We start from the raw sequence: 26,456 nt of genomic DNA on the forward strand, positions 1-26,456 counted from the left end.
ATGAAATGTGATCAAATTAGTAAATTATAATTTTAATTTACTTATGTGTCAATGCCAAATTTGTCATTAAGGAAATGATCAGTGACAAGCCCATCATCTGCACCATCTCTAGCATGAGTGCCAAATGTGCATAAGGATCTGCATGATGTGCACATGTGATCGCAATATGCAAAAGGCTCCCCCTCAACTAATGGGCTCATGCAATGGATGAGGGTATGTGTCAAAGCATTAATGGTCCCTAGAGCACTGCCCTCTACATGTTCCTTCACAACTAAAGGAATAGTCACATGCTCGCTTTGTGGCTTGACCATAGGTGCCCTAACTACATTAGGGTCATGACATGATCCTAGCCTCTCAAATGATGATCCTCCACCTCTACCCTAGAAGTCTAATATATCAAAATAATTGGAGATATCCCCAAGGACAAACTCATAATACAATTTCTCTAAAAAATACATGGGGACCTTGTGATTGTTGAAAGGAGGGGCATCAAAAAGAATCCACCATATATCCCAAAAATTATTTCTAATAGCATTGTGTATGCACCAATGGATGGGAAACCATTTAGTACCCTCTCTAATAGTATTTCTCTCACTAAGTTTTCCAAATAATGCACATATTGTACCTTTTGGTATTTCATTTTTTTTAACATCTTGATATGAAAATTTATTTGCATTAAATCTTTTTTGTTCACCCCTCTTAATCCGCCAAACATCTAACTAACCACTAACTAAGGCTATTTGGGTCTTAATGGATTTGAGGGATGATGCCAATTAAGCCCTCATTGAATTGGTTTGTCTAGATTCTTTCGACCAACCAATAAGTCCTTCTAATTCAATTTTGTCTCTTTCTATTTCATTTATTATACTTTCTTGTGTACTAGGCAGAGGTGTTGCAATTGGTTCAAGCTGTGAAATTTGTTGTTCTTCTTGGGGAGGGTTTTGGTTTTGATTTTCTTGAGGGTTTTGAGCTTCTTTGGGATTTTTTAGTTGATTATTGACATTTCCTCATAAAAAATCAATTGAAATCTAAATAAATAAACAAATCTAAAGAAAAATTGTAAAACCCCTACAAAATAATATAAAAAACCTACAAAACAATATAAAAAACATATCAAACAATGCAAAATGAAATTTAGGTCACATACAGCATGGGCGTGCTCATGATCTTGAATTTCACTAGCGAGGAGGCATATTGGCAAGGTGAGCAGTGAAAAGCTTTGTTTTCTACAATTCGTGTATGCACTGCTATTGTAGGAAGGTAAAAAATAGAGATAAAATAAATGGGTTGTAGATATGCATCCCATTTATAAAAAAATTCTTTTTTTAAAGCGCGTACATGCTATTCAAAAATAGAAAAAAAAAAAGGTTGTCACCTTTTTGGCACCACAACTCAGTGGATATACCCTTGCTAACATTACAAATTCTTTTAGAAACTTGTTCTCCAAATGCCCCCTTGACCCCCTTTTCTACTACTCCTATTGGAAAACCAATCGGCGAGATTGATTCTCAATTGATGGTTGAGATTAAAAAAAACTTAACAACCCTAACCAAATTAGTTTCTAGTTGTTTCAAAAAGTGGTCAACTAATTAACAAATATTTGTCTCTAATCTAGCCAATTAGTTAGCAAAACAATTACTTTCCAAATAATGGCATATGGATGAGCAACTATCCAAGCTACCAAAACTAATAGTCTTTGAATGAAAAATAATATATTTTTAAAAAGAAAAAACTTCTTTTAGCAAAGTTTGTAGCATGGTATTTATTTTTCAAAACAAATAACTTGCAATGAACACTTCTCTTTTTCATCACCATTTAACCACATTCACTCACACGATAGTATCATTGCGTAAATTGATACCATATTAAAAAAGATAATATAAAGTGATCATTATTTTATTTTGGTTTCAATCCAATTAGTTGGTCTTTTAATTAAATTCATGAAACCTATAAAGATTTTTATTTTTATAAGAAACTATCTACCAGCATGTAACTTTATGAAAACTAGAAATCAACTATTTATTTATTTATTAATCTAAAGTTATATTTTAAAACTCTCCACATACTTAATGATGCAGGAGCATCCAGAGGTATAAGTGCAATCTTGTGTCACCCAAAAAAATGTACTTAGACTTAGTTTATTTTTCATGTCTTTACATTTTTGGATACCCATTTGGCTCAAATAAAGGTTCCAACTCTCATAGTTCAACTATCAGTGCGTTTGAAAATCCCAAAAAAATAGGAGCATGTATTTGGACCATCATTTCGGTAAACTAGAAGGTGTGAATTGGCCAGATGAATGTAATCATGATTTAGAGTATTCCAAAAAAAGAATTAGTTCATAAACTAGAAGGTGTGAATTGGCCAGATGAATGTAATCATGATTTAGAGCATTCTAGAAAAAGAATCAGGTCAATAGGCCCCATGGTTTGAAAGTTATTGCAATTTTTTGGATTTTGGAGACCTCCTAAGAATGCTTCAAAGTCAGGTTTGGGGCATTAAATGACCTCGAAAAGGGTCAAAAAATGGGGGACGGGCGAAGCTTTTCCATAGGACTATAGAGCGCTTCGAGAGCTTTTCAAAAATGTAAACGGTTCGTCAATCGAAGCTACGGTTCAAAAGTTATGCCTCCCGGAAGTTTGGTTACCGTTTCTAGATTCTTCTAGATTTGCACCGACTTCTAAGGTAGCTTCTGGAACGTTCTATTTCGTCGGTGGATGCCTACTAGCACTTTCTAGAATGTACTCCTAGTCCTTAACCCTCTGGGGTCTATTTAAGGAGATTTCTGGCATTGTAAAAGGCAGTTTGGAGTGGAGTTTGAGAGGAGGTGCTAAAAGGAGAAATATTCTCCAGATTTATGCTATTGTAAGCCCTTAGGGCATGTTTTGAAGTTTATCTTCTCTATACTATTTGTACTAGCTTATTTTCTCAGTTAATATAATTTTCCTTTTCTGTTGTGTCCATTATGTTTTTGGGTCATGTCTCCGTCACTTAAATAATGTGACATCCTCAAGAGAAAATCCCTCAAGGAGAAAGCTCTCAAAACCCCATACTATAAAGAAACACTAGAACTACAAATAGCCTAAGCAACGAGGACATTGTTACCATCATCATCTACTTCAACTACTTCACTAGGAACCTCCCCTGAAGCTCCCATGTTATAACTGCAATGAATACCTTTCAAAGCTTCACATTCTCTTAGTTGAGGATATTTCCTATGAATGACAACTAAAATAAACTAGTGGTAATTTTATAAATTAGATAGTGTCTTATATTTTTGTATGTATATTTTATATTTTAAAGATTTGAATCTAAACATGCTTTCTGGTAGGTTAAACCTATTTATTAATATAGTGATGAAAAAGAGTTATCTATAAAGTGTTCTTATTACATTAATTAAAGTATGAAGGTAAACTATTGTATTGAAATTTATAGTATAGAAATGGAGAACTCATTTTAGAAGCACAAATTGTAGGAAATAAGAAACATGGAAACAAAATATATGATTCACTATCTAGGAAGTTATTGGGATATGCACATGTGTTAGCACAATATCTCTCACAAATAATAATCTTTATCTAATATATTTTTCTAACAATGTTACATTCTCACTAGATTATAAAGTCACTTGAATAACAAAAGAAGATATCAAAAATATGATAGAAAATGCATAAAATAACATAATAATTTCATCAACAAAAATACAAATGAAAATATAAAGAAATAGATGGTAAGAGACAAAGAATTGTCTAATTTTATTGTTTAGAAACCTACAACCTTTAAGGAGAGATTATATGAAGGCTACTGATTTTTTTTAGTGAATTTTTCAATTATTTCTTAGATCATTTGATAGTCATGAGTATATAAATGAATAAAATAATTAAAAGTTGTGTTTACCTTTATCATAAGTCATTTTAGGAAGCCACCCCTTGACTAGGGGTAGGAATTAGGTTGTTTTGTCTATAAGCCTTTGAGAGGACTATTATGAACTACTTCATTCCCTAGGTGGGTCAAATTTGACTTTTATGGGGGCCTCATAAGGAATTTGGAGGATGAGTAGAGCATGATGTCTTGATAAAGATAATAGTAGAACCATTATGAAATAGAATTCAGTAAATTTTTGGATCATGACAAATAATGAGGAAGAATATAGTGTTTCTTTGGTTAGTCTTGAATGTAGGAGAGAATTCTAATGATCACAAATTCACTTGGAAGGGACTCCTTAATACCACTCAATTCTATTAAAAAATATTCAATTCCAAATTACATATTGAAAAAGCTCTTCAAACTAATCTCAAATTTGGTTGATCAACCAAAAATATTTTTTCTAGATATAAAGAGTGTTGATCTAAGAGTGGTGTTAACAAGTGAGTATCAATACACTTAAGGTATTTACTTAGTTCATGCCAAAAAAGTAGTACATGCCGAGCACAACATATAAATAATAGACCATATCAAGTTCATAGTGACTGCCGAGCTACTCATGTGCCGAGCAGATAGTGTATGGTGAGTGATTCAGGAGCTGAGTGGACAGTTGATGCTGAGTGATATAGATGATGAGTCATTGTTTATAGATTAGTGTGTGTCAAGCATCAGAGACTTCAAATGCCGAGTAAGACAATTTTGACATTTTTTTTTGTAATAGTACAAACAAATATGAAAACCTTTTTGAGCTGACTTAAGAATGAATAATGATATTCTAGAGAATAAGAAAAATCTTAAGTTGGATTCCCTATGCAATTAAATGTAGCCAATTAGAAAATGGGAAGGATTAAGTGGCAAAATGGATGAATCTTATCCATAGATTCATACCTAACCCTAAGTCAACAAAGTCTTCTTAAAGAGGATAAATCCTAAACTCTTTATGAATATTGAAGGAGGAAAGAGAGAAGTTTGTTGTGCAAATAGAGCATTCATGGTGGCTAAGGAGTTATGAAGTGAGACAACATTGTAGAATCAGTTAGATTAGAACAAAGGAAAGGAAAATGATACAATAAAGAGATATTTGATCAAGAAGGATCAAGAAGATAATTGTTTAGAGGTGATCTACTACTAAGAAATCAAGTGTTGGCTAATTGATTAATGCTAAAACATTTTAACAAGTGATTTCAATCAAAATATCTTAACAGAGTAGTCCTAACAGGTTGTATTGAAATTATTTAACATGTTGCTTACTTAGTTGTAAGTTAAAGTCCTTTACTAAGGCACACTTCTAACACGGTGTTGAAATCCTCTAACAAGGTGAGACCTAACAGTCTTTGTAAGCCTTTAATAGTGCAAACCGTTCACAGGGTAGATCATGTCTCATGATCAAAACATCATAACCTTCATTGGATATACTTTATTAGTAAAATAGTGAAGATTTGTGGGTGTCATCCCCACCCTAGCTTTACCTTCTCACTTGGAGGGTTTCTGGGTAATAATATCTAGTGTCATATGTGCAAGAATGTTTACTTTCTTACATGCTTTACATGTCATTTCAGTTTATAAATTGAATGTATGAGATGGATGTGTGGTGAAAGTTTTATGGGTTCGAATATTAGAGCCCAAGTTTCTACATTGGAAGCTCTAGGTTTATTGGAACACCACTAGTTGATAACTAGTTGTTATTCTTTTACTGTTCTTTTGTTGTCTTCTCTAGCTTTGTCTTGGGTGACCTCATGGATATTTTTTTTGGAGTTGTACCTCATGTTGTTCTGTGCTTCTTTTCTCTGATGTTCACTTCTCTTGGTTATCTCTAGACTTTTGTTATTTTGTAAAGGTTTCAAGTCCTTCAAAACCTATTTTTACTTAATCAAAACTAGTTGAACTAAAAAAAAAATTTAAGTGTTATGTGCATCCATTATAAACTTGAACACTTGAACTAGTTGAACTAAAATGAAACATAAATAGTGTTATGTATCTTTTGCAACTTTAACACTTGGAAACTTCAAAGTCAAACACTTGAAACTTTAGACTTGATACTTGAAATATAGAAAAAGGAAAAACTTGTGAGTTGGATTTTAGACATGTTTCCTTATGATTGGGATTTAAGGTAATATGCCTTTGATTTTTTTTGTGAATATTATGTTGTTCTTTTTTGGTTTTTTTCTATAAGGTTACAAATTTGAAACTAAATAGTTTAAACAAGAAAAATTAGAAGTAGTGGAATTATTCAACATGAAACTTGGAAACTCATAACATTTATGTTTGACTTTCTATTTATGACTATAAATTATAGCTTGTATGTTTTTTGATAGACTTAGAGGTGTTGATCTTTTGTTTGGAGTGTTTTAGGGGATCTATTTCTATATTTTTTAAAAAGATGAATGTTGGATCAATATCATTTTCAATTTAAACTAGAATCATATTTCTCTAAGTGACTAAAAGTGTATACATAGTTAACTTATTTGTATTAGTCTCTTAAATGAGCTTTTTATTTGACATTGTAGATAGTACTCTTTGAATTTTAGCTACCTTAGTCATTTTAGTAGGTTTCCAAGAGTAAGCCGAAGACTAAGGGGAGTGGATGTGATGCCTACCCCTAGTTTAGTTGTATCTTTCTTCTAGACTTCCAAGGGTAATTTTAAGTCTAGGGGGAGTGGATGTAATGCCTACCCCTACTTGAATTATTGTATTATATTGCTAAACTCTTTTAGGCCAACTTTATATTTATGCTTGATGATTAGTGACATTGTTTTCCAATTTGTTGGATATTGTTTCGTATTCAATTGATATGTGTGTGTGTGTGTTTGTGTGTGTGTTGGGTTAGTTATTTCAGTTATTTCATGATAGTTTGATGATGATATATATGTTTATATACTAATGTTCAATTATTTAGTGATGTTAGTTAGATGAATATTTTTTATGTAGTTTCAATGGATACTTACCCCATACTTGCATGTGTGTATGTGTGTGTGTTTTCTTTATTTTTGACATTTCTGATCTTGTTGAGGAAGGGATTCGTAGTCATCTTCTAATTGAGATCTATAGGATGCACCACTTCCTACCATTTCCTATTTAGTTTAGAATATTGTATTTGTACATGTGTGAAGTTTATGGAGATTGTAGGTACCAAGTATTGACTTCCATGAATTGCGAGGACAAGTGTACCCTATCATAGTATTTCAATGGTATAAGTGGGGAGATAACTCTTGAGTCCAAGTCCTAACCTAATCCAATTGTCCTAGAAAATAGGACAAGTATCTAAGTTAGTTTCACCTTTCTGAATTTGTAAAGTGATGTGAATTCATGATTTTGACCCTAATGTTTAATTTAGTTTTATGTTCTGTATGATGAGTTGTCCATATTTGGTTTGTGGGTTTGTGATGATTTTCTATTTTTAGTTAAATAAAATTAAAATATAATTTAATAATTTAAATTAATAAAAAATTTATAACAATAATTCAATATATAATCTTATTTAATTAATTGAGAAATTAATTAAGGAATTAAGTTTAAAAGATTATATTAAAGTTCTATTTTTGACGTATTTATATTTATTTAATTTAATGATAATTATTTAGGAGTGTTATTCTAATAATAAAATCTAAATATTATTATTAGTTGAATTAATAAACATGTTGTTAAAGTGTCTCATGTTTTAATAAGAGAGAGAAAACATAATTTAATAAAGTTTATTTTAATTAAATTGGACAAAGCTTATGCATGAAATTAAAATATAGGAAATTAATTAAAAAGTGAGTAAGCAATTATTTAATAAAGTTTATTTTAATTAAATTACATAAAGCATATGCATGAAATTAAAATATAATAAATAAAGTTAAAGAGAGAAAGCTAATTATTTTAATAAAGATATATTAATTAAATATCTAAAAGTTTCTACATGAAAAGGTAAAAGATAAGAAGTCATAAACAATAATTGTTCAACGAGTTCTCCCAGATGATTGCACAATGAGAGCTCCAAATTAAGAACTCTTTATCAAAAATTGTGTGATTACACAATCAGAGCCCTGAATTAAGGGAGAACTCTTTATCAGAGATCTAGAGCTCATTATGCAATTACACAAGTTTTGGAGGAGGAATTTTGAAGAAGGAAGTTTTCAGAGAAAGGGGGTTATTTTGTGTGCTTCATGTGATTGTTGTTTTAGGATCAAATCCAGGTAGGATCTTATGGTTTATTTGTATAGTGGTTTTGTATCCTTTGAATTTCTATCTTCTCCATGTCTATTCTATTTTTCTTTTTAGAATTCTTCTAGCTTGAGACCCTTGTTTTGCATATTTATTGTTCTTCATTTTTCAGAACTTCTATAATTAATTTAATGATTGAAAACCTTGTGTGTGGATTTGGTTGTTCATCATTTTCAAGAAACATTTGTATACAAATTTGAAACTAGAAAAATTCTCATGTTAAGATTTACTGTTGTTTATTCTTGAATACATCTGTGAAAGAGTTAAATTGAAACCCTTATTGTTAAATTGAGGTTTTGTATATGGAATTGTTAAATCAAGTTTTGGGTTCTGAAAAGAACAGAAAAATCATTTTATAGAATTTGACTGGTTTGTTCAGATTTCTATATCATAGCTATTTTGGAAAGTTTCTATTTTTAGCACGCTTCTATTTTTAGAAAGTCTCTATTTTTTGCAAGTTCCTATTTTGGGAAAGTTTCTATTTTTAGAAGGTTTCTATTTTTATCAAGTTTCTATTTTTAGAAAGTCTCTATTTCTAGTAGGTTTCTATTTCAAGAAAGTTTCTATTTTTAGTAGGTTTCTATTTTTAGAAAGTCTATATTTTGAATAGGTTTCTATTTTGGGAAAGTTTCTATTTTTAGCAAGTTTCCTTTCTGGGAAAGTTTTTCCAAAGTTTAATTGATTTAAAATTTATATGGTAATAATTGATAATAATAATTATTATTAATTTTAATAAGTATTGTTAAAATTTGAAATTTGATTTATTACTTCATCATTTAAATATAATTCTAAAGTAAATTAAAAATCAAAGAAATCAATTGTGAGAATTGATGTTTTCTTTTATAAACTTGGATGTGTTTATATGGTTTAGATATATGAAAATGATTTGTAATACTAGGGAAATTTTGGTATTCGAAAACCTTAGTAATTATAATACTTTGAGAAAATAAAAATTGAAACCCTAGTTTTGAACATCGAATCTTGTGTTTGTTTGATACCAAATTGAGCTATGAAACTACGTTTAAATAACTTTGTATGAATTAGTTGAATCATCTAAGATTCTAGTGAACTCGAGAAAAACTTATTGAATCTAGTAAGTAAAGAAATTAGAAATTGAAACCCTAATAGAGATAGAAAACATTAACTATAATATTTGAAAATGAAAATGAAAACTTGCAAACCTTTAGTGAATTTTAAACTTGTGTGTATTCCAAAACAAAATGAATTATGAAATTTACTTTTATATGTACTCTTTCTATGACATGTAATTTTACTATTGAGTGTCAAGGTTTGACGTAGCTTTGGTTAGTTAGGTTGTATTACCAGAGGCTTGGGAGTTTTTTTTGTGATGTCATGATAACGCGTTGTATATGATCTTTTATACTCAAGGATGGTATTGTGTCTTGTATGCTCTATGACGTGTTTTGATCTATCAACTATTATTGCTTTCTAGTGTTCTTGTCTTAAACTAAGATGAATGGTGCGACCTATTTGATATAACCTTTGAGCCTTTGATCAAATGTATTTGGATTGCTTTCCAGTCACTTTTATAGGACTAAAGTGTTTGAATGATTTGTTCTTGGTGATGTCATGTTATTACATGGATTGGTTTATGCATACTTGATTTTGGGATCAGTCATGTTAGGATTATCGTATTGGTGGAATTCATGATTATGTTCACTGTTTTTCAATACTTGCTAGTTGTTTGTTTAAGAACTAATGTGGCTATGTTTATGTTTAGTTTTTTTCAATACTTGCTAGTTGATTGTTCAAGAACTGATGTGGGTATGTGGTCTTTTGTGATCTTTTGATTTTACTATGTTTAGGGTAGGTTATTTGTACGTTAAGTTGGGAAGTGGCATGCAATGGAGACTGGGGCCCAAAGTGATTGCTAAGGTAATCCATTGTAGACTATTTAATAAGTGATAACATTTCATTAAATGGGTTTAAAATAAATTAACAAGATATTGGTACCACAAAAAGTCACTAAGGGGCCACCGGATTAAAAAACTAGCCAAGTAACCTTAGAGTTGACTCCTTAGTATGACTTATCAGTATGAAAGGATACTAGTGCTGCATAGAATCACAAGGGGGGTAGAGGATTAAAAGACTAGTCAGATAATCCTAGAGATAGTTCATGCAATGATACTTGCCCACTTGCATAGTAGATTTCCTATGTTTCTGTGTTGCGTCTAAGATTAGTTGATACTTGTGTCTTAGTACGCTTTGAGATAGTTTGCTTTAAGGTGATTCCTTGAACCTAAATGTGGATTTTTGACTTTTGAGTTTTATCCTATTTGGGACATGAAACTATCTCCTCAGCGCAGTGGGAGTGGGAATTTTTCGGTTCCACAAGGTTGACTGGTAGTGCTTTATCTTATACCATTGAGATCTAACCATCAAATGTCATTTTTGGATGTGTTTGTGTTGACGTTCCTTTCTACCTAGTGCTATAGTTCTATGATGGATGGTTATACTTGGTTTATTTTATTTGATTTCATAGATCTTATGAGATGATGTTATCTATTTTATTATGTATATTATTTTAGCCTTTCATACCCTATGACTTGTACAATGGACTATTGTGCATTTTATTTATTGCCAAGTGGCATTTGAGATGATTGTATATTATTTAAATTGATTTATACTTGTAGTTATTCCATGATGTGAAATTGCTATGTGCTAGATTTAATATTAATTAAACTTAAATGTGATTCAATGTCATGGAACCCTTAAGAATTGTACTATGTTTTGTGGTATGCATTTATGTGAATGTTAATGATTTTACTAAATTATATCTATTTTTGTATCTTTATCTTTAAAAAAAAAAGTTTGTCAAACTTAGTAAAACTTTAGGTTAACTTCTTTTAGGTCACATGGTGGGGTGCTACACCAAGTTTAAACTACTGCATCACCCCCCGCCCCCCCAACCCCCCCCCCCCCCCCCCCCCCACAAGAAAAAGTTGACCTTACCTATTGTAATTCCAACAATTGGTATTAGCTCACTTTATTCTCTAAATAAGAAGATTTGCAGCTTTGAGGAAACATCTTGAAATGGAAGTTTACAAGTTGGGAAAGACTATTGAGAATTAGTAGATTGAAATACATCTCATTCTACATCAACTAAATGAAACAAGAGAAGAACTAAAGAAATCCTCAAAGAGAAGGAAGGAAATTGCTATTGTGGAAAATGATAAACAATACAAAGAGATAGACACTACTAAGCTATTTGTAGATGGAGAATCCAATTAATTTGATGAAGCAGTTGTAGATCTAATAGAAAATAAAAGAGCCCAAGCTGAGGAAATTAGAAATCTCAAGTTAGAGAAAGAATCACAAGCTATATTGCTATGTGAGGTGATTGAACATAAGAAGAAGGCCATGGAAGACAAAGCTATGATTGAAGAAGAAAAAAGAATTTTGGCCAATAGAATGGAAGAGAAATCATCAGAGCTAACCAAGATTTCCAAAATGCAATTGGATACTCTTTGTCAAATGATGAATGCTAACTATGATCTAAATGTCAAGGACATTGAGACAACAACATTGAAGTTGTAGAATGAACAATTTCTGAGTGACCTAAAGAGGGAAAAGGAGTTTTCTAAAAGTCTCAACAAACCAAATGAAGTCATCCAATAATGACACTTCAGGACTAGGATACACAAGTACTAAAGAAGGAGAGTCATCCAGAAATGCTAAAGAAAGGGACAACAAAGGTAAGAACTCCAAAACTACTTGTCATAATTGTGATAATAAAGGACATATTACTAATGTGTGTAGGAGAAAGACTACAAATCAGAGTGTCAATTATAAGAGCATGGTTCACTATCAAAAGTGCAACAAGCAAGGTCATCATGCAGATGAATGTAGAACCAAGACCAAGTACACACAAAGATTTGAAGGATATTGCTACAACTATTATAACTATGGACATAGAGCTTTTGATTGTAGATCCAAACCCATGTAGTCATCAAATAGGAAAGCAAAGGTAAGGAACAATGTAAACTCTTATAATTGCGATTATAATACAAGGTATAGCTATCATTATTGTCAAGAATATAAATATGTTCCTAAGAATTGTATTAGGATACACTTCAGAGGTGACTAGAAAAGGTGGTTGATTCAAACCACATCTTTTAGCTGTTTGAAGATTGGTCACATCAATGGATATTGCCCAACTAGGTCAAATGCACCAAGCCATGAATTTGATAAAAAAAAAGGCAAGGAAGATGTTGAAAATGTCAGAGATGAGATAAATCATACATGGAAGAAGAAAGATGATTGTAACACATCAAATGGAGAAGGAATCACTTCACCCAATGGGTGAGGTGATCACACCTCATCAAACTAGGCAATCAAAAGGTATGTGGTATTGATATATAAAGGTTATGTCATACATTAGTTCCAAAGGAGTTAGTACTAAAAAGATTACATTAGCATGAACAAAGATGCAAGATTTTGTTAGAAATCCAAGATAAATCTTTAAGTTTTTCATGATACTACCAATCATGAAATATTTAATATGTGTGTCAAGTGAAATGCTAGATGATGCTAAGCTAACAGACTTGCTAGTAGATGTCGAGCTCATAATGGTCGTTGAGTAAGTGGAATGGTATGGATGTTGAGTGAGCCTAAAATTGATTGATGTTGGGTTTACAACTATATAAGCACTCAACATTAATTATAGAGTTTCAAAGGGTATTTTATCAATTTTAAGCTCATTTCACATCATTTCAAATTCAAGAAAGAGCGAATAGAGTAGAAGGTGATCTAGAAATCCATTCAAAGTAGTTGCAAAAGATTCTAGTAGTGATCTCACACCAGTTATTTAGATCACATAAGGTATTTATCAAGAGCCGAGCTATGTAGTTTAAATTTTTCAAAAACCCTAGTTTTATATTATGGCATCAAGTTTAAAGAATGTAGAGGGAAAGGAAGTTTTGAATTTTTAATTAGTGAGAAATGAGGTCAAGAAACCCATTTTGAAAGCTATTCCTAACATTGCTTACAAGAAAGACCCTTCTAGTGCATTGTTCATGATACTGCCAAATGTTTTAATGGTGCAAGATGTGACAAAGTGCTATAATTGTAAGATAGGAAGCACTAGTGATATGGAGATTAGGGAAGCATATAAAAAAATCTATGATAATGGTATGTTGAAAGAAGAATTCAAAATTATTGATAGGGAAGGGTTGATATGAACCCTAGATATTCCAAATGTATTCAAGACAAAATGGATAAGGATAGTGCTTAGCTGAATTGATGATGGTTCATTGTGGCTGGACAATTGACCTATCAAAATTACTAAAAGAATAATCCATAAGTTACTAGTTATCCAACCCTAAATCAGCTTAAGACACTAAGAAGTGATTTGAAGGAGGTGATTGAGAAAGAACACTGGAGCTATATGGAACAAGAGAGGCATGACAATTGACACAATCACTGATCCTCTAATAGAATTTGTTGTAAGGTTTATATCAAACAAGTTCTATCAATCTCGTAGATTAAATAATCTGCCCTATATAGTAGTAGATGTTGGATAAAAGATTGTCAAAAAAGATTACACATATGATAGTAGATGGATAAAAGATTACACATATGATATTGCAAAGCTACAATGGCAACAATTGATGGATAACCTTGGAGCAATTAGAAAGACAAAGAGTGCACAATGTAAGTTTGGTTCTATTTTGGTATGCATATTATTTTATGTTCAAAACACATTCCCTTCATTCGACACTATGGAATGGAAAAAAATAGATCAGTGATAGTGTAGATTGGTGAATTTATTGAGCAATTAGGTGATAATTTTGAATCTTTAATGACAAGTTATTTTGAAGACTTCAAATAGTCAATGAAGGAGAGATTAAGAATACTAGTGTCACTAGTAGAAAAACACTATGATGATGTATGTTTTCTAGTGGATGCTGATTATACTTTTGTATCAGCTGCTACACCAAGGGTGAAATGGTTGAAACCCTTAGGTTATGAAATAAATGTGGATGAAGCCTTTGCAACTATAACTACATTACTTGTAGAAGAGGTTGATAAAAGTGCAAAGGTATTTGGAAATTATGAATTGGAAAAGTCCAAAATCACAATGGAAATGAAGACTACCTCAATTATCAAGAAGGAGAGTTTGGTGAAGAAATTGAAAGCTAAATCTAGAGAGGGTGTTGAGTAGGAGGAAGAAGAAGAAGAGGAGGATGAAGAGGAAGAAGAATCTCAAATACAAACACCTCTTGCACTGACTTAAGGTATGGGAGAAGAACAAGAAGAGGAGACTAAAGGTGCCATGGGAGAAGAAGCCGAGGAAGCACCTACTCTTGCCAAGCGAAAGAAGAGGAAGGCCAAGGCACAAACTATGGTAAAGGCTAAAAACACTACCAACCCAAGTCAAGGCAAGCCTACTACACCTACTACAAGGGCTGGTACACATGTAACAACACAGAAGGCCAAGCAAAAGACCAAACCATTAGAGCAAGGAGGCTAAGAGAGGAAAAGGCCAAGAAGGAAATATGTGGTACAAGTCGAGTCTGATAAAGAGAAGACATAGTCAGACAATAGTCAATTTAAGTTGGTGAGTCATAATACTGTTTCAAACCTTGAAAATTTCTATGAAAATGTTAAGAATAGTGTCGATTTATCAGGATTTTCTCATATAGATCTTGATAATTTGGGTAAAGTGGAGAAAGCTCGAGTGGAGGAAGCCATATATGCCATGATGGAAAAATCCAAAAATACTCCACTAGAACTTGCCAACTCTATGCCAAAGAATTTATATGGTAGAGTTGAAAAAAAATGGTACTATTGTCTAAATTTTGAGAGACAAATTAGAGAAACCTCACTTGCACAAGTGATGCCTGAACTTACTGAGGCACAGATTGCTAAGGCTATAAAGAAATATGTAGTTAGGTTTGTACCTAAATATAAAGCCTTTAGCATTTTTCAAAATAACATTGAGGATGTAGTTAAGAAGACCACTTAGATTTTGAAAGTAACTTATGGACTTACGTCAAGGAAGGTGAGGAAAAGCTCATTGAAGTGAAAGATGATGAAGAAGATGATCAAGATGACACTATTGAGGGAGGAACAAAAATGAACATAGATGAAAAGGTAATAGTTGAGGAAGACTAACATGAAGAACAAAGTGTGCAAGACACACAATTTCCAAGTGTCAGTCCTCACCGTATAATAGGTATGGATACCAAAAGAGTCATTATTAAAGATGTTTATGATATCATAGCACATAACATCAATCCCCTTACTGTAGAAGATCTCAAGAAGATATTAGATCAATCCACATTATAGGCCAAAATTTGTGATAATCCTATTTTGGTAAGTGTGGATGAACTATAGAAGATAGTGACTAATATTGAAATTGAAAAGGTGAATCCACGAGAACAACATTCTATCATCCCTCTAGTCAGTAATGTATAATCTTTGGTCCAAATAATAGAAGATACATCTAAGAAGGTGGATACAATTTCCAAGGTTGATATAGTGGAGAAGAGAATAGTGGAAACACAAGTTGTTACTATAGAATAACAAGAAACATGTTAGATGGAGTCATCTGCACCTACAACACAAGATCAAGGTGCAATTCAAGTCATTGTGGCAGAATAAGACAAGCTTAAAGAAGTAGAACTGAAATCTAAGGTGAAGGATCAAGTTTCCATCCAAGCCCTGGTAACCTTACTAGCATCTAACACTCCTACTCAAACTCTTAAGAAGCTAATGACAAAGGCAACTCCATTACAGATCTCAATCCCGAGCTTGAGCTCATCAAAGGTAGAGGAAGTCATAAAGTATGGAGATGTGAGCCTTGAGGAAGAAATCATTTTGCCAAAGGATGACTATGAGACAGTGACCATAAAGAAAATGGGCATGCTTTGACAAGCCCTAGCAAGGAAAAAGCATCAAGAAATGCATAGAAGGGAGCATAGTCAGAAGTAGGCACTGTAGGATATCAAAGACATCTTTTTAGATATATTTAGTCTACCTACTGCTGATGAGACCAAGCTACTAATGGAATGGCTAATAGACATAGTCGAGAAGTTTAGTAATGAAGACCTAGATACTAATGCTAAATTGTAAGAATAATTAGAAAAGAAGTTCCAAAATAAAGTGAATAAAAAGATATTAGGTGGCATAGCAATGACAAGAGTTACATTAGCAACTAAGGTTGAGGATGTGAAGAAGGTACTTGAGAACATATTCTCATTGTACACTAAATTGTGCAATCCATCACTCTTCAACCAAGAGACCAAAAGTCACATTTTGAGCCTGGAGAGCCACATCAATGCATCAGGTACAAAGTTGCCTATTAATCTAGCTCAAAGTGAGAAGCATTTATGGGCATTGCTTCAAACCTGATGTAGGAGAATCTTGGGTGCAAGGGCAATCTTGCATCATGCAAAAATATTTTATTTTCAGTCTTTTCTATTTTAATAAGGACTAGTAGATAGGGTGGTTACTATTTATGGAAACTTACCATTTTTAGTAAGTTTTCCATACGAGCTTGCAATGTTCTCATTTTCAACAGGAAGGTTCATTTTAGATTTGTAAGCCTACCATAAAATTCTCATTTCTCAAGCATTAGTATCAGAGAAGTTATTGTAGATTTTTGGTGGTAAATTTTGTGGAAAAAACTTTTGGCTCACCATTGGAGCCCTTAGATTTCTTGTATGAGGTCCAAAAACTCGATCAAAGGGTGCTAGTGTAGTTTTAAGACTATAGATCAAGAGCTGGCATTTTCAAAAAGTGGCTATAATAACTAATCAAAACAATGGTTCGTGAGTTATGGCATTGAAATTTGGGCTTCCAAAATTTCTAAAATAATTTATCAAAGATATATTTGCTCGAATCTGTGTATTGTTGTTGTTTATCGGCTGTACGTATTGAGTTTGAGCATCTAGAAGCTTTCTGAGTGGCATAAAAATGCCTATTTAAAGGCCCAAACATTGTCTAGGATAACTTTGGGTGATAGCTATTCCAAGTCTAGTTTCCCAATCAAGTGTGGAAGCATTTGATAGAGAACCTAGAGGTGGACATGAACATTAATTAGTGTATCTTAAACTACTATTCTTGGATTTTCTTATGAAGAATTGTCTTACCATAGAGGTGGTCCTTCAGTGATCCTCCACACATATGTTCATACACAAGCATAAGCTCTTTGCAGTCATTGCAGTAGCCAATCAAGGATACCAAATTCTTGTGATCTTTTCAAAAAAGCAAGTTGATTTGATCATCACAAAAGTAATGAAAATTTTTTAAAAATGGTGGAGTTTGAAAAGAATAGGAAATTTTTATATAATAAAATTTATCTATTAGTTAATAAGATTATATCTTGGTTTAAAATTATAAGTGTTCAATAGTTAATGTTAACAAATTTTTTGCTAATCTTAATTTCTTTCTTAATATGTGATGTTTAAGGATTACCAAGATTATAATAACTTTTTAAACATGATCTCAAATAAGATAAATAGTTATTTAAATCTCAAAACTGTTATTGAAATATCAACAAAGATTTTGCATCTTCTATAATTCTTTTTCATTTAAATATAAGTATATTGTTGTTAAGATTCTAGAATTAGTATCTGAGTATGAAAAAATATTTTAAGCATCTGGATAATAGAGCTTGCAAAAATGGAAGAAGAGAATTACCAGTTGTAAACTAAAAAGAAGACTAATCGATGCATTTTGCACTGAAAGATAAAGATGTACACAAATTCAATTCTATTTTTTATTATAAATACATCATTTATTATGTTTTTTTAGGTTGGACGAAAGACTTCATTTCTATGCTAAAAGTATTAAATAGTCAAAGTTCACTTATTTTCTCAAACTTAACATTTTCCTCTTTATGTAATGTATAAGGGTGGCTATTGCATCCTACTTTGTTCATTGATAAGTGATGTTCTAATTTTATTATAGTTTAGATAAATCAGATGAAATTATGAGAAAATAAGAATAAAATATTTAGATTTAGAAAGGAGATTATCCAAATATCAACAAAAGACATTGGAATTTAAGTTTAAAGAATGGTTAAAATTAAAAGCTATTCAGAAAGAAATATAAAATAACTCCATTAAAAGTATTTTAATTAAATGTTAAATGAATTACAATTGATTCTTAGATATATGTAAGACTTGTTAAAATGGAGACACAGTAATTAAATCTAAAAGGAAACTAAGGAAAGATTCTCCTAAGTAGAATACGCCGGCTATTTGCCTACAATTAAACATCTATATTTGATCTTCAACCCAAAGATTTTTTCCATTACCTCATTTAAAAATTCTGTCATTCCTTGTTTTTAGGTGGAAGATAGAAACTTTACGACCACATCTTTACCATCAGCTAACCTACCTAAGTAAACACTTTTGAAACTTGTGAAAAATAAACTAACAACTTTTAAAAATTTCACTCAGCACTAACTATTGCTGAATGCTAGTAGTTTTTCTCAACAGAACAAGGAGCCAAGTGGCTGGAGGGTGCCAAGTGAGCTTGGCACATGAAGGAGTCGAGTGAACTTAGTACTCAAAGGGTAGCTTGGCACCAATGGATGCTAAGTGAGCTTGGTCATCACTATAGGGTGAAGCTTAGTAGAAGTGGATGCCAAGCAAGCTTGGAAACAACTGTGGAAAACTTCTACCAAAGACAAGACTGAGTGACCAGTCTTATAACGTGAATGTGACCACTATTAAAACTAGAGAACCAAGGCTTGAATCATTCAACAATAAAATTTTCAAATGCAATGAATAAGTAAAAACATTAGATTTAAGTACGCCTACTTTCTTTCTATTCAACTTTGATTAAAAAAATTACAAAATCTAGGAGCATTCGGCTATAACAAGAAAACCCTACAACAACCTTAAAACTTCAAACTAATAAAACTTCAAACTTTAAACTTGCAGCTCTAATGGCTACATACAATAGTGCTTGGAGCAATCATTTCTTACAGGATGAATTCAACAAACAAAAAACTTACAGAATGACTAGAGAAGAAACACGTGCAACTACAGGCATGACACAAACTTCCTTTTATCTTCTACATGACTGGATCTACTGGTCGCTTACTTTCTTCTTCCTTCTCTTTTCTTCTCTACAACTTTTGATCTCTTCAACTTCTCTCTAATTAAATGAATTTGAAACATTCCTTTTATCTTAAAGGAAAAACATTTTCCCTCTCATTTACAAATTTGAAAATTCACCTACCCGTATTAAATTTTTTGAGCATTTTACAATCCATCAGCCAATGGGTGGGTGTTTGTCTCTAGGGGCAAATGACTAAATGCAATTAATATTTCAACACTTCCCCTTTGTCCCAAGCCAAACAAACAAGGATCACTATTTATCCAAATCAACTACATCAAGAAACTCTCTTAGGTGTACAAAACTTCCAATGCCTAATGGCTTTATGAAAATGTTTGCCAGCTGCTACTCAAACTTGCAAAATTTCATTTTGATATCTCCATTCTCCACCAACTCTCTGATGAAGTGACATCTGATCTCAATATGCTTGCTTCTCCCATGGAAGACTAGAGTCTTGGACAATACAATAGATGAGATGTTGTCACAATAAATTGTGGTTCCATCCTCTCGCCTTTCATTCAAATCTATCAAGATCCTCCTTAACCAAATAGTCTAACATGCTGCTACATTTGCTACTATATATTCATCCTCTACTGTAGATTGAGCAACAATAGGTTGCTTCTTGGATGCCCATGAAATTGCACCTAATTCTATATGAAATATGTATACAGAAGTGCTCTTCCTATCATCTAAACTTCTAGCCCATCATTATTTGTATAGCCAACCAACTTGAATTCATTTGATGTAGTATACAAAATTCCAAATCCTTTGGTACCATTCACATACCTTAGGATCCTCTTTCTCGCTTGCCAATGAGAATCCTTTGGTGTTTCTATAAATTTGGAAATCAAAATTACTACATGCATTATGTGTAGTTGAGTTGTAGTCAAATACATCAAACTTCCAACCATGCTCTTGCATAGTGTTGGATTCACACTTTTTCTGCAATCTTCCTTGCTCAACTTTAGACCTACTACTATTGGTGTTGGGTCTGCCTTACAATTCTTCATTTTGAATCTCTCCAAGATCTTCCTTGCATACTTTTCTTGAGAGGTGAAAATGCCATCATGCATTTATTTTACTTCTATGCCTAGAAAATAATTCAAGAGACTTAGGTTTTTCATTTCAAATCCATCTTTCATGACCTCTTTGAACTCACCAATAAGGAAATTATCCTTTCTGGTGAAAATTAAATCATCAACATACAAGACAACAATAAACACATTACCATTTTCTACCTTGATGTATAGTGTGAGCTCACCGTCACTTTTGCTAAAGCCATTGCTCATCAAATATGAGTCAATTTTGTTGTACCATGCCTGTGGAGTTTGGTTGAGCACATAAAGAGCTCTCTTCAATCTATATACCTTGTTCTCTTCACCTGCAACTTCATAACTAAGTGGCTGCTCTACATATACTTCCTCTTTCAATACACCATTTAGGAAGGTGGACTTCATATCCATTTGATATACCTTCCATTTGTGTTGGGCTGCAATTTCTATGACAACACACATGGTTTTCATTCTTACAACTAGGGCATATGTCTCATCATAATCTCTACCATATTGCTGCTTGTAACCCTTGACCACTAAACATGTCTTATGCCTATCTATTTTTCCTTCAATATTGCACTTGGTCTTATATACCCATTTCACTCCAATTATTTGTTTCTTGGGAGGCAAAATAGTTAACTCCCATGACTCATTTCTTTCAATAGCATCTATTTTCTCATCCATGGCATTGCACCATTTCTCTTCTTTCATAGCTTCGTCAAAATAAATTGGATCACCATAAGAAAATAATTAAAAATTTACACTCTCATCATAATCTTTTTCATACCTTTCATCTTGGTATACCTCCCTTAGAGTCTTGGTCTTTCTTGGCAATAGGGAGGCGAGAGTGAGATCTGAATTTTCAATATTGCTGTTGGTACTATTCTACACACTAGCTCGGGTCTATCTTGTAGTGCTTGGATCTATTGCTCCACATGTTAAGGGCTGCCTCACTTTTTGCCTTTTTATGCAATCTATGTCTGCTACTCCATCTTCATGCTGATCACCAATCTCATCTTCTTCCTCTTCAATAGTAGGCACTTTACTTGAAGTGCTTGAGGATTCATCTATCGAGCTATCCCATGATTAATTTTCAAGAAACTCCACATCTCTTGAAACGATGATCTTCTTGGTAATTGGATCATATAGCCTATAGGCCTTTGATTCTGAGTTGTACACTATGAAGATGCACTTCACACCTTTTTCATCTAGCTTTTTCCTTTGTTCCTTAGGCACATGTGCATATGCTACACATCCAAACACTCTTAAGTGCTCAACTATCCATCTGCTCCTTGACCAAGCCTCAAAAGGAATCTTATCACGAACTGATTTTGTAGGACACCTATTGATTAAATATATTGCTATTTTTATAGGCTCTCCCCAATATTCAATTGGGATCCCTATTTCCTTTATCATGCTTCTTGCCATTTCAACAATGGTCTTGTTCTTTCTCTTAGCCACTCCATTTTGTTAGGGAGTAGAACTGGCTATAAGCTCTTTCTTGATGCCATTCTTCCCAGAAAAATTTACAAACATATTGGAGGTATACTCCCCTCCTCTATCTGATCTAAGGACCTTAATATAGTGTCCACATTTTTTTCAACCAGGGCTTTAAATTCAACAAACATGTCAAATGCTTCATATTTATTCTTCAAAAAATATACCCATGTCCTACGATTGAAATCATCTATGAATGTCATAAAATAAGTACTCCTCTCAATAGAAGTAGTTTTTATAGGGCCTATCAAATCCTAATGCACCAATTCTAATGGTGCTCTAGCCCTTCTAGAATTTTTAGAATTAAAGGGAAGCCTATGTTGCTTACCCAATATGCAAGCCTCACACTTTTCATATGAATTTACAATGCTTGGCAAACCTTCTATCATTCTTTTCTTGGACAATAAATTTAAACCAGCAAAGCCAAGATGTCCATACCTAAGATGCCAAAGCTTGGAGGGATCTTCAATCACATTCCTAAGAGCTGATTTTTGGTGTACTACTATACATGCATGCTTGGGAGGTGCAACATTGACTTGAGAAGAGAAACATGTCTCAATTCTCAATGGGAACATCCTATTCTTTGTCATTTGGATTGCTGCAAGTAATCTATCACTCCCATTCTTTTCATGAATGACACACTTGTCATTTTCCATTAGTGCTTTATATCCATTTTGAACGGGTTGTCCAACACTCATAATATTATGCTTCATACTGGGGGCAAAATATACATTTTATATTTTCTTCTTCTCACCTTGCTTGGTGAGGACCATAATATATCTTTTGCCCACTATGGGAATGGTTCCATTATTTCCCATCTTAATTTCATACGTAAAAGTCTTATCAATGAAAGAAAATAAACTTTCATTACTACTCATGTGGTTGCTACATCCACTGTCTAGGGTACCATACCTCATGGCTTCCTTCTTCACCAATGTTACACATGATGAAGGCTGTGGGATGAATTGCATTTCTCATGTTCACATCAGCCACATTAGCATTTTTTTTTGACAAATCCCCCTGTTTCTTCTAGCATTCACTTACATAATTCCCATATTTATGAAAATAGTAGCATTCAACATTACTCTTATTAGAGTTGTAATTCTTCTTACCTCCTCTAGAGTTATTTTGAGAGGTGATGGATCCCCCTTGGTTGCTTTCTCTTCCTATGCTTTCTACACCAGCATTCCTTTAACCATTCCTTCTACAACCTCTACTTCTTAAGCCTCTACTAGAGACATTTCTTCCTCTCCCCCTACCTCTAGAATTCTCTTGAGCCTTGAAAGATTTCTCTTGAGAAGTAGTTGCTAACTTGTTTATACAGTGCTCATGGGTTTGAAGAGTTCCCATTAACTCATCCATAGTCAATGTGGTGAGGTCCTTTGCTTCCTCTATGGTCATGATAAGATTGTCATATTTCTAAGGTAAACTCCTTAGTATTTTCTATACAATTCTCTATTCATCATATTCTTCTTCATTTGATTTGAGTTGGTTTATCAAAGTGGAGATTCATGAGCTGAACTTTGTAATAGGTTCATTGTCCCTCATTTGAAGGTTCTCAAACTCTCCTCTAATCATCTATAGCTTCACTACTCTGACCTTATCAGTTCCCTTGAAGTTAGTTTCAAGGATATCCCATGCTTCCTTTGCATAATTTTCTACTACAATTTTGGGAAAAACTCTCTGTCTTTACTACCTCAATCAAACCTAATGCCTTAGCATCTTTTCTTCTTGACTCTTCAACTAAGTCTTTTGTGGATTTGTAAGAGCAACATACTGAGTTGGGTTTGTCACATCTTTGAACCCATTTATCACAAATTCTCACAAATCATTTGCAACCATTATGGTTTTCATATTCTTTGCCCATGTATCATAATTCTGTCCATTAAACAATGGTGGTTGCTGCCATATCTTTCTTGCATCTCCTGCCATGTCAAATATCCTAGAAATATAAATGTCCTAACTCACTATAGATGTGGGGCTTCAAAGCTCTGATACTATGTGAAAAATAAAATCAAAGCTTTTAAAAATTTCACTCGACACTAACTATTGTTGAGTACCAATTTTGCTCAGCATGAGAAGGAGCCAAGTGGGAGGAGGGTGTTGAGTGAGCTTAGCACACAAAGGAGCTAAGTGAACTCGGCACTCAAAGGGTATCTTGGCACCAATGGATGCTAAGTGAGCTTGGTCACCACTACAGGGTGAAGCTTGTTAGAAGTGGATGCCACACAAGTTCAGTAACAACTGTGGAAAACTTCTACCAAAGACAAGATCGAGTGACCAGTCTTATAACGTGAATGTGACCACCATTAAAACCAGAGAGCCAAGGCTTGAAGCATTCATCAATAAACTTCTCAAATGAAATGAATGAAGAAAAATAATGGATTTAAGTATGCTTTCTTTCTTTCTATTCAACTTTGATTAAAAACAATACAAAATTTGGGAGCATCTGGCTACAACCAAAAAACCCTAAAATAACCTTAAAACTTCAAACTTTAAACTTGGAGCTCTAATGGCTGAATACAATAGTGCCTGGAGCAATCACTACTTCACAAGATGAATTCAAGAAATAAGAATGACTAGAGAAGAAACACGTGCAACTGTAGGCACGATAGAAACTTCCTTCTGTCTTCTGCATGGCTGGATCTACTGATCACATAATTTCTTCTTCCTTGTTTTCTCTTCTCTATAACTTTTTGATCTCTTCAACTTCTCTCTAATCGAATGAATCTAAAAAATTCCTTTTGTCTTACTGGAAAAACATTTTCCCTCTCATTTTCAAATTTGAAAACTCACCTACCCATATTAAATTTTTTGAACAATTTGCAATCCGTCAGGTGGTAGGTAGATGTTTGGCTCTAGGGGAAAATGACTAAATGCAATTAATATTTCAACAAAACTGCCCTCTCTAATCTTTTGGCTGAAGTTGGATGTGGTTGTCTTCATCTCCAGCAAACTGAATGAATGATAGCTTAAAGGATTTGTTTTTGCTACTGATATTAAACGTCCATCTACAATATTGTTGACAAAACATAATAAAGATAAGTGATTAGAGGTATGCTATAGGTGATAGTTGACTTATTTTTCTAACCTTTTAGATTAATATGTGATGTTTAAAACTAATAGAGATACATATCACAAGAAAACCAAAAGAGAACATAAATTTACTTGAATCTCTCTAGTACCTAACAATAGGTGTGGAATCATCTAGTGTCTTCTTCGTCAGTATATAAGAATGGATATCAACACCAAAGAAGCAGCAATGGAAGCACCAATCGTTGATCTTAATGCAATCTTCATTTTTTTATCTTTTGACTTGCATTGATTACTATTTTTTAGAAATTTTGAAAAATAGGAAAATTTCACTACATGATAATCTCTATTTCGTCATGTTTAGGGCTACAAATTATAGATGGAATTATTTCATTCAGAGAATATTTTGTGGATGAGAGATGCAAGGGATCTTACAAGAGGAACAAAATCCCCCAATTCAACAACATTCATTGATCTCCTAACATCTCGAAACATAGTAATCAAGGAATCCAAGAATACCTGGCAAAGGATTTTTTTAAAATTCCTAAATATTAACAATCCCCAAGTATACATGTTTATACTTGTTTAAAGAATATTATATTATAAAGGAGAGATTACCTAATGTCCAATAATCTATTATGCAAAAGTCCTTCAGGAAAAACTTCACTAAAGTTATTGTTCTCCAAACTTCTGGTAGATGCAAATGAGAATTACATTTGATTTTGAATTCAATGTGTGATAGACTCATGTATATAACATTTCTGATCAAAATCGAGCATGCATCACAAGATTGACTTCCAAAATAATAATAACATAAGTCAATTAAACTACAAAATTATTGAAACATCCATTAAGAAAAAGGAGGACATAGAGTTCCTTCAAGTTTCTCAATTTGGAGAGATAGTCTAGGATGGTACTGCTTGTGAAGTTCGCTAAAAGTGTAAACTAGAAATGAACAGAACAAGCAGTAGAAAAGAGAAACGCAAACACATGATTTATCATGGTTCACCACAAATCGTGGCTATGTCCACACTATAGGGGAGATCTCTGTTAATGTAAATAATTGAACATTACATCACAGCTATTGCTTTAGCTCTTCAAATACAATTCACAATGAACAACCTCCAAACATAGTTATAAAGTCTCAAAGAAAGTGAAGAGACAAACAATTTGGAGGGAACAATAATAAAATGTGCATAGTAAAAAAGGTGATTGTTGGGCTTCACATATGCACCCAACAAACCCCCATTGAAGTCCAACAATGGTAATGTACGAGTCTCCCCTGAATTCCCCTACTATTATATCTTTATAATGCCAAAAGAAGTTCGACAGAACTCAAACTTCTCTCATGGAACAACCTTGGTTAATGCATCAGCTGGATTTTCCTTGGTATTAATCTTCAAGACTTGAAGTTTTCGCTCTTCAAGTTTACTTCGAAGGAAATGATAGCAAACCTCAATATGCTTGGTCCTGCTATGAAACACTGCATTTTTAGCTAAGTCAATAGCACTTTTGCTATCACAATGCAAGACTGAACCTTGTTGAGAACAATCAAAGTCACCAAACAGACGTTGCAACCAAATCAACTCGTTTTCTCCTTTAGTGAGAGCAATGTATTTAGCATCATTAGTGGAAAGTGAGACCACTTGT

The 26,456-nt window shown here is 33.0% G+C and overlaps 1 pseudogene; it reads right to left on the bottom strand.

The window, feature by feature from the left end:
* Window positions 1-3,082: 3,082 nt before the first annotated feature.
* LOC149576874 (putative LRR receptor-like serine/threonine-protein kinase At1g67720) overlaps window positions 3,083-26,456 on the bottom strand; it is a 32,613-nt pseudogene continuing 9,239 nt past the window's right edge.

Source organism: Cupressus sempervirens, chromosome 1 (assembly GCF_028749045.1).
Source record: "Cupressus sempervirens isolate cs-2001-9-10 chromosome 1, ASM2874904v1, whole genome shotgun sequence".
Taxonomy (NCBI): Eukaryota; Viridiplantae; Streptophyta; class Pinopsida; order Cupressales; family Cupressaceae; genus Cupressus; species Cupressus sempervirens.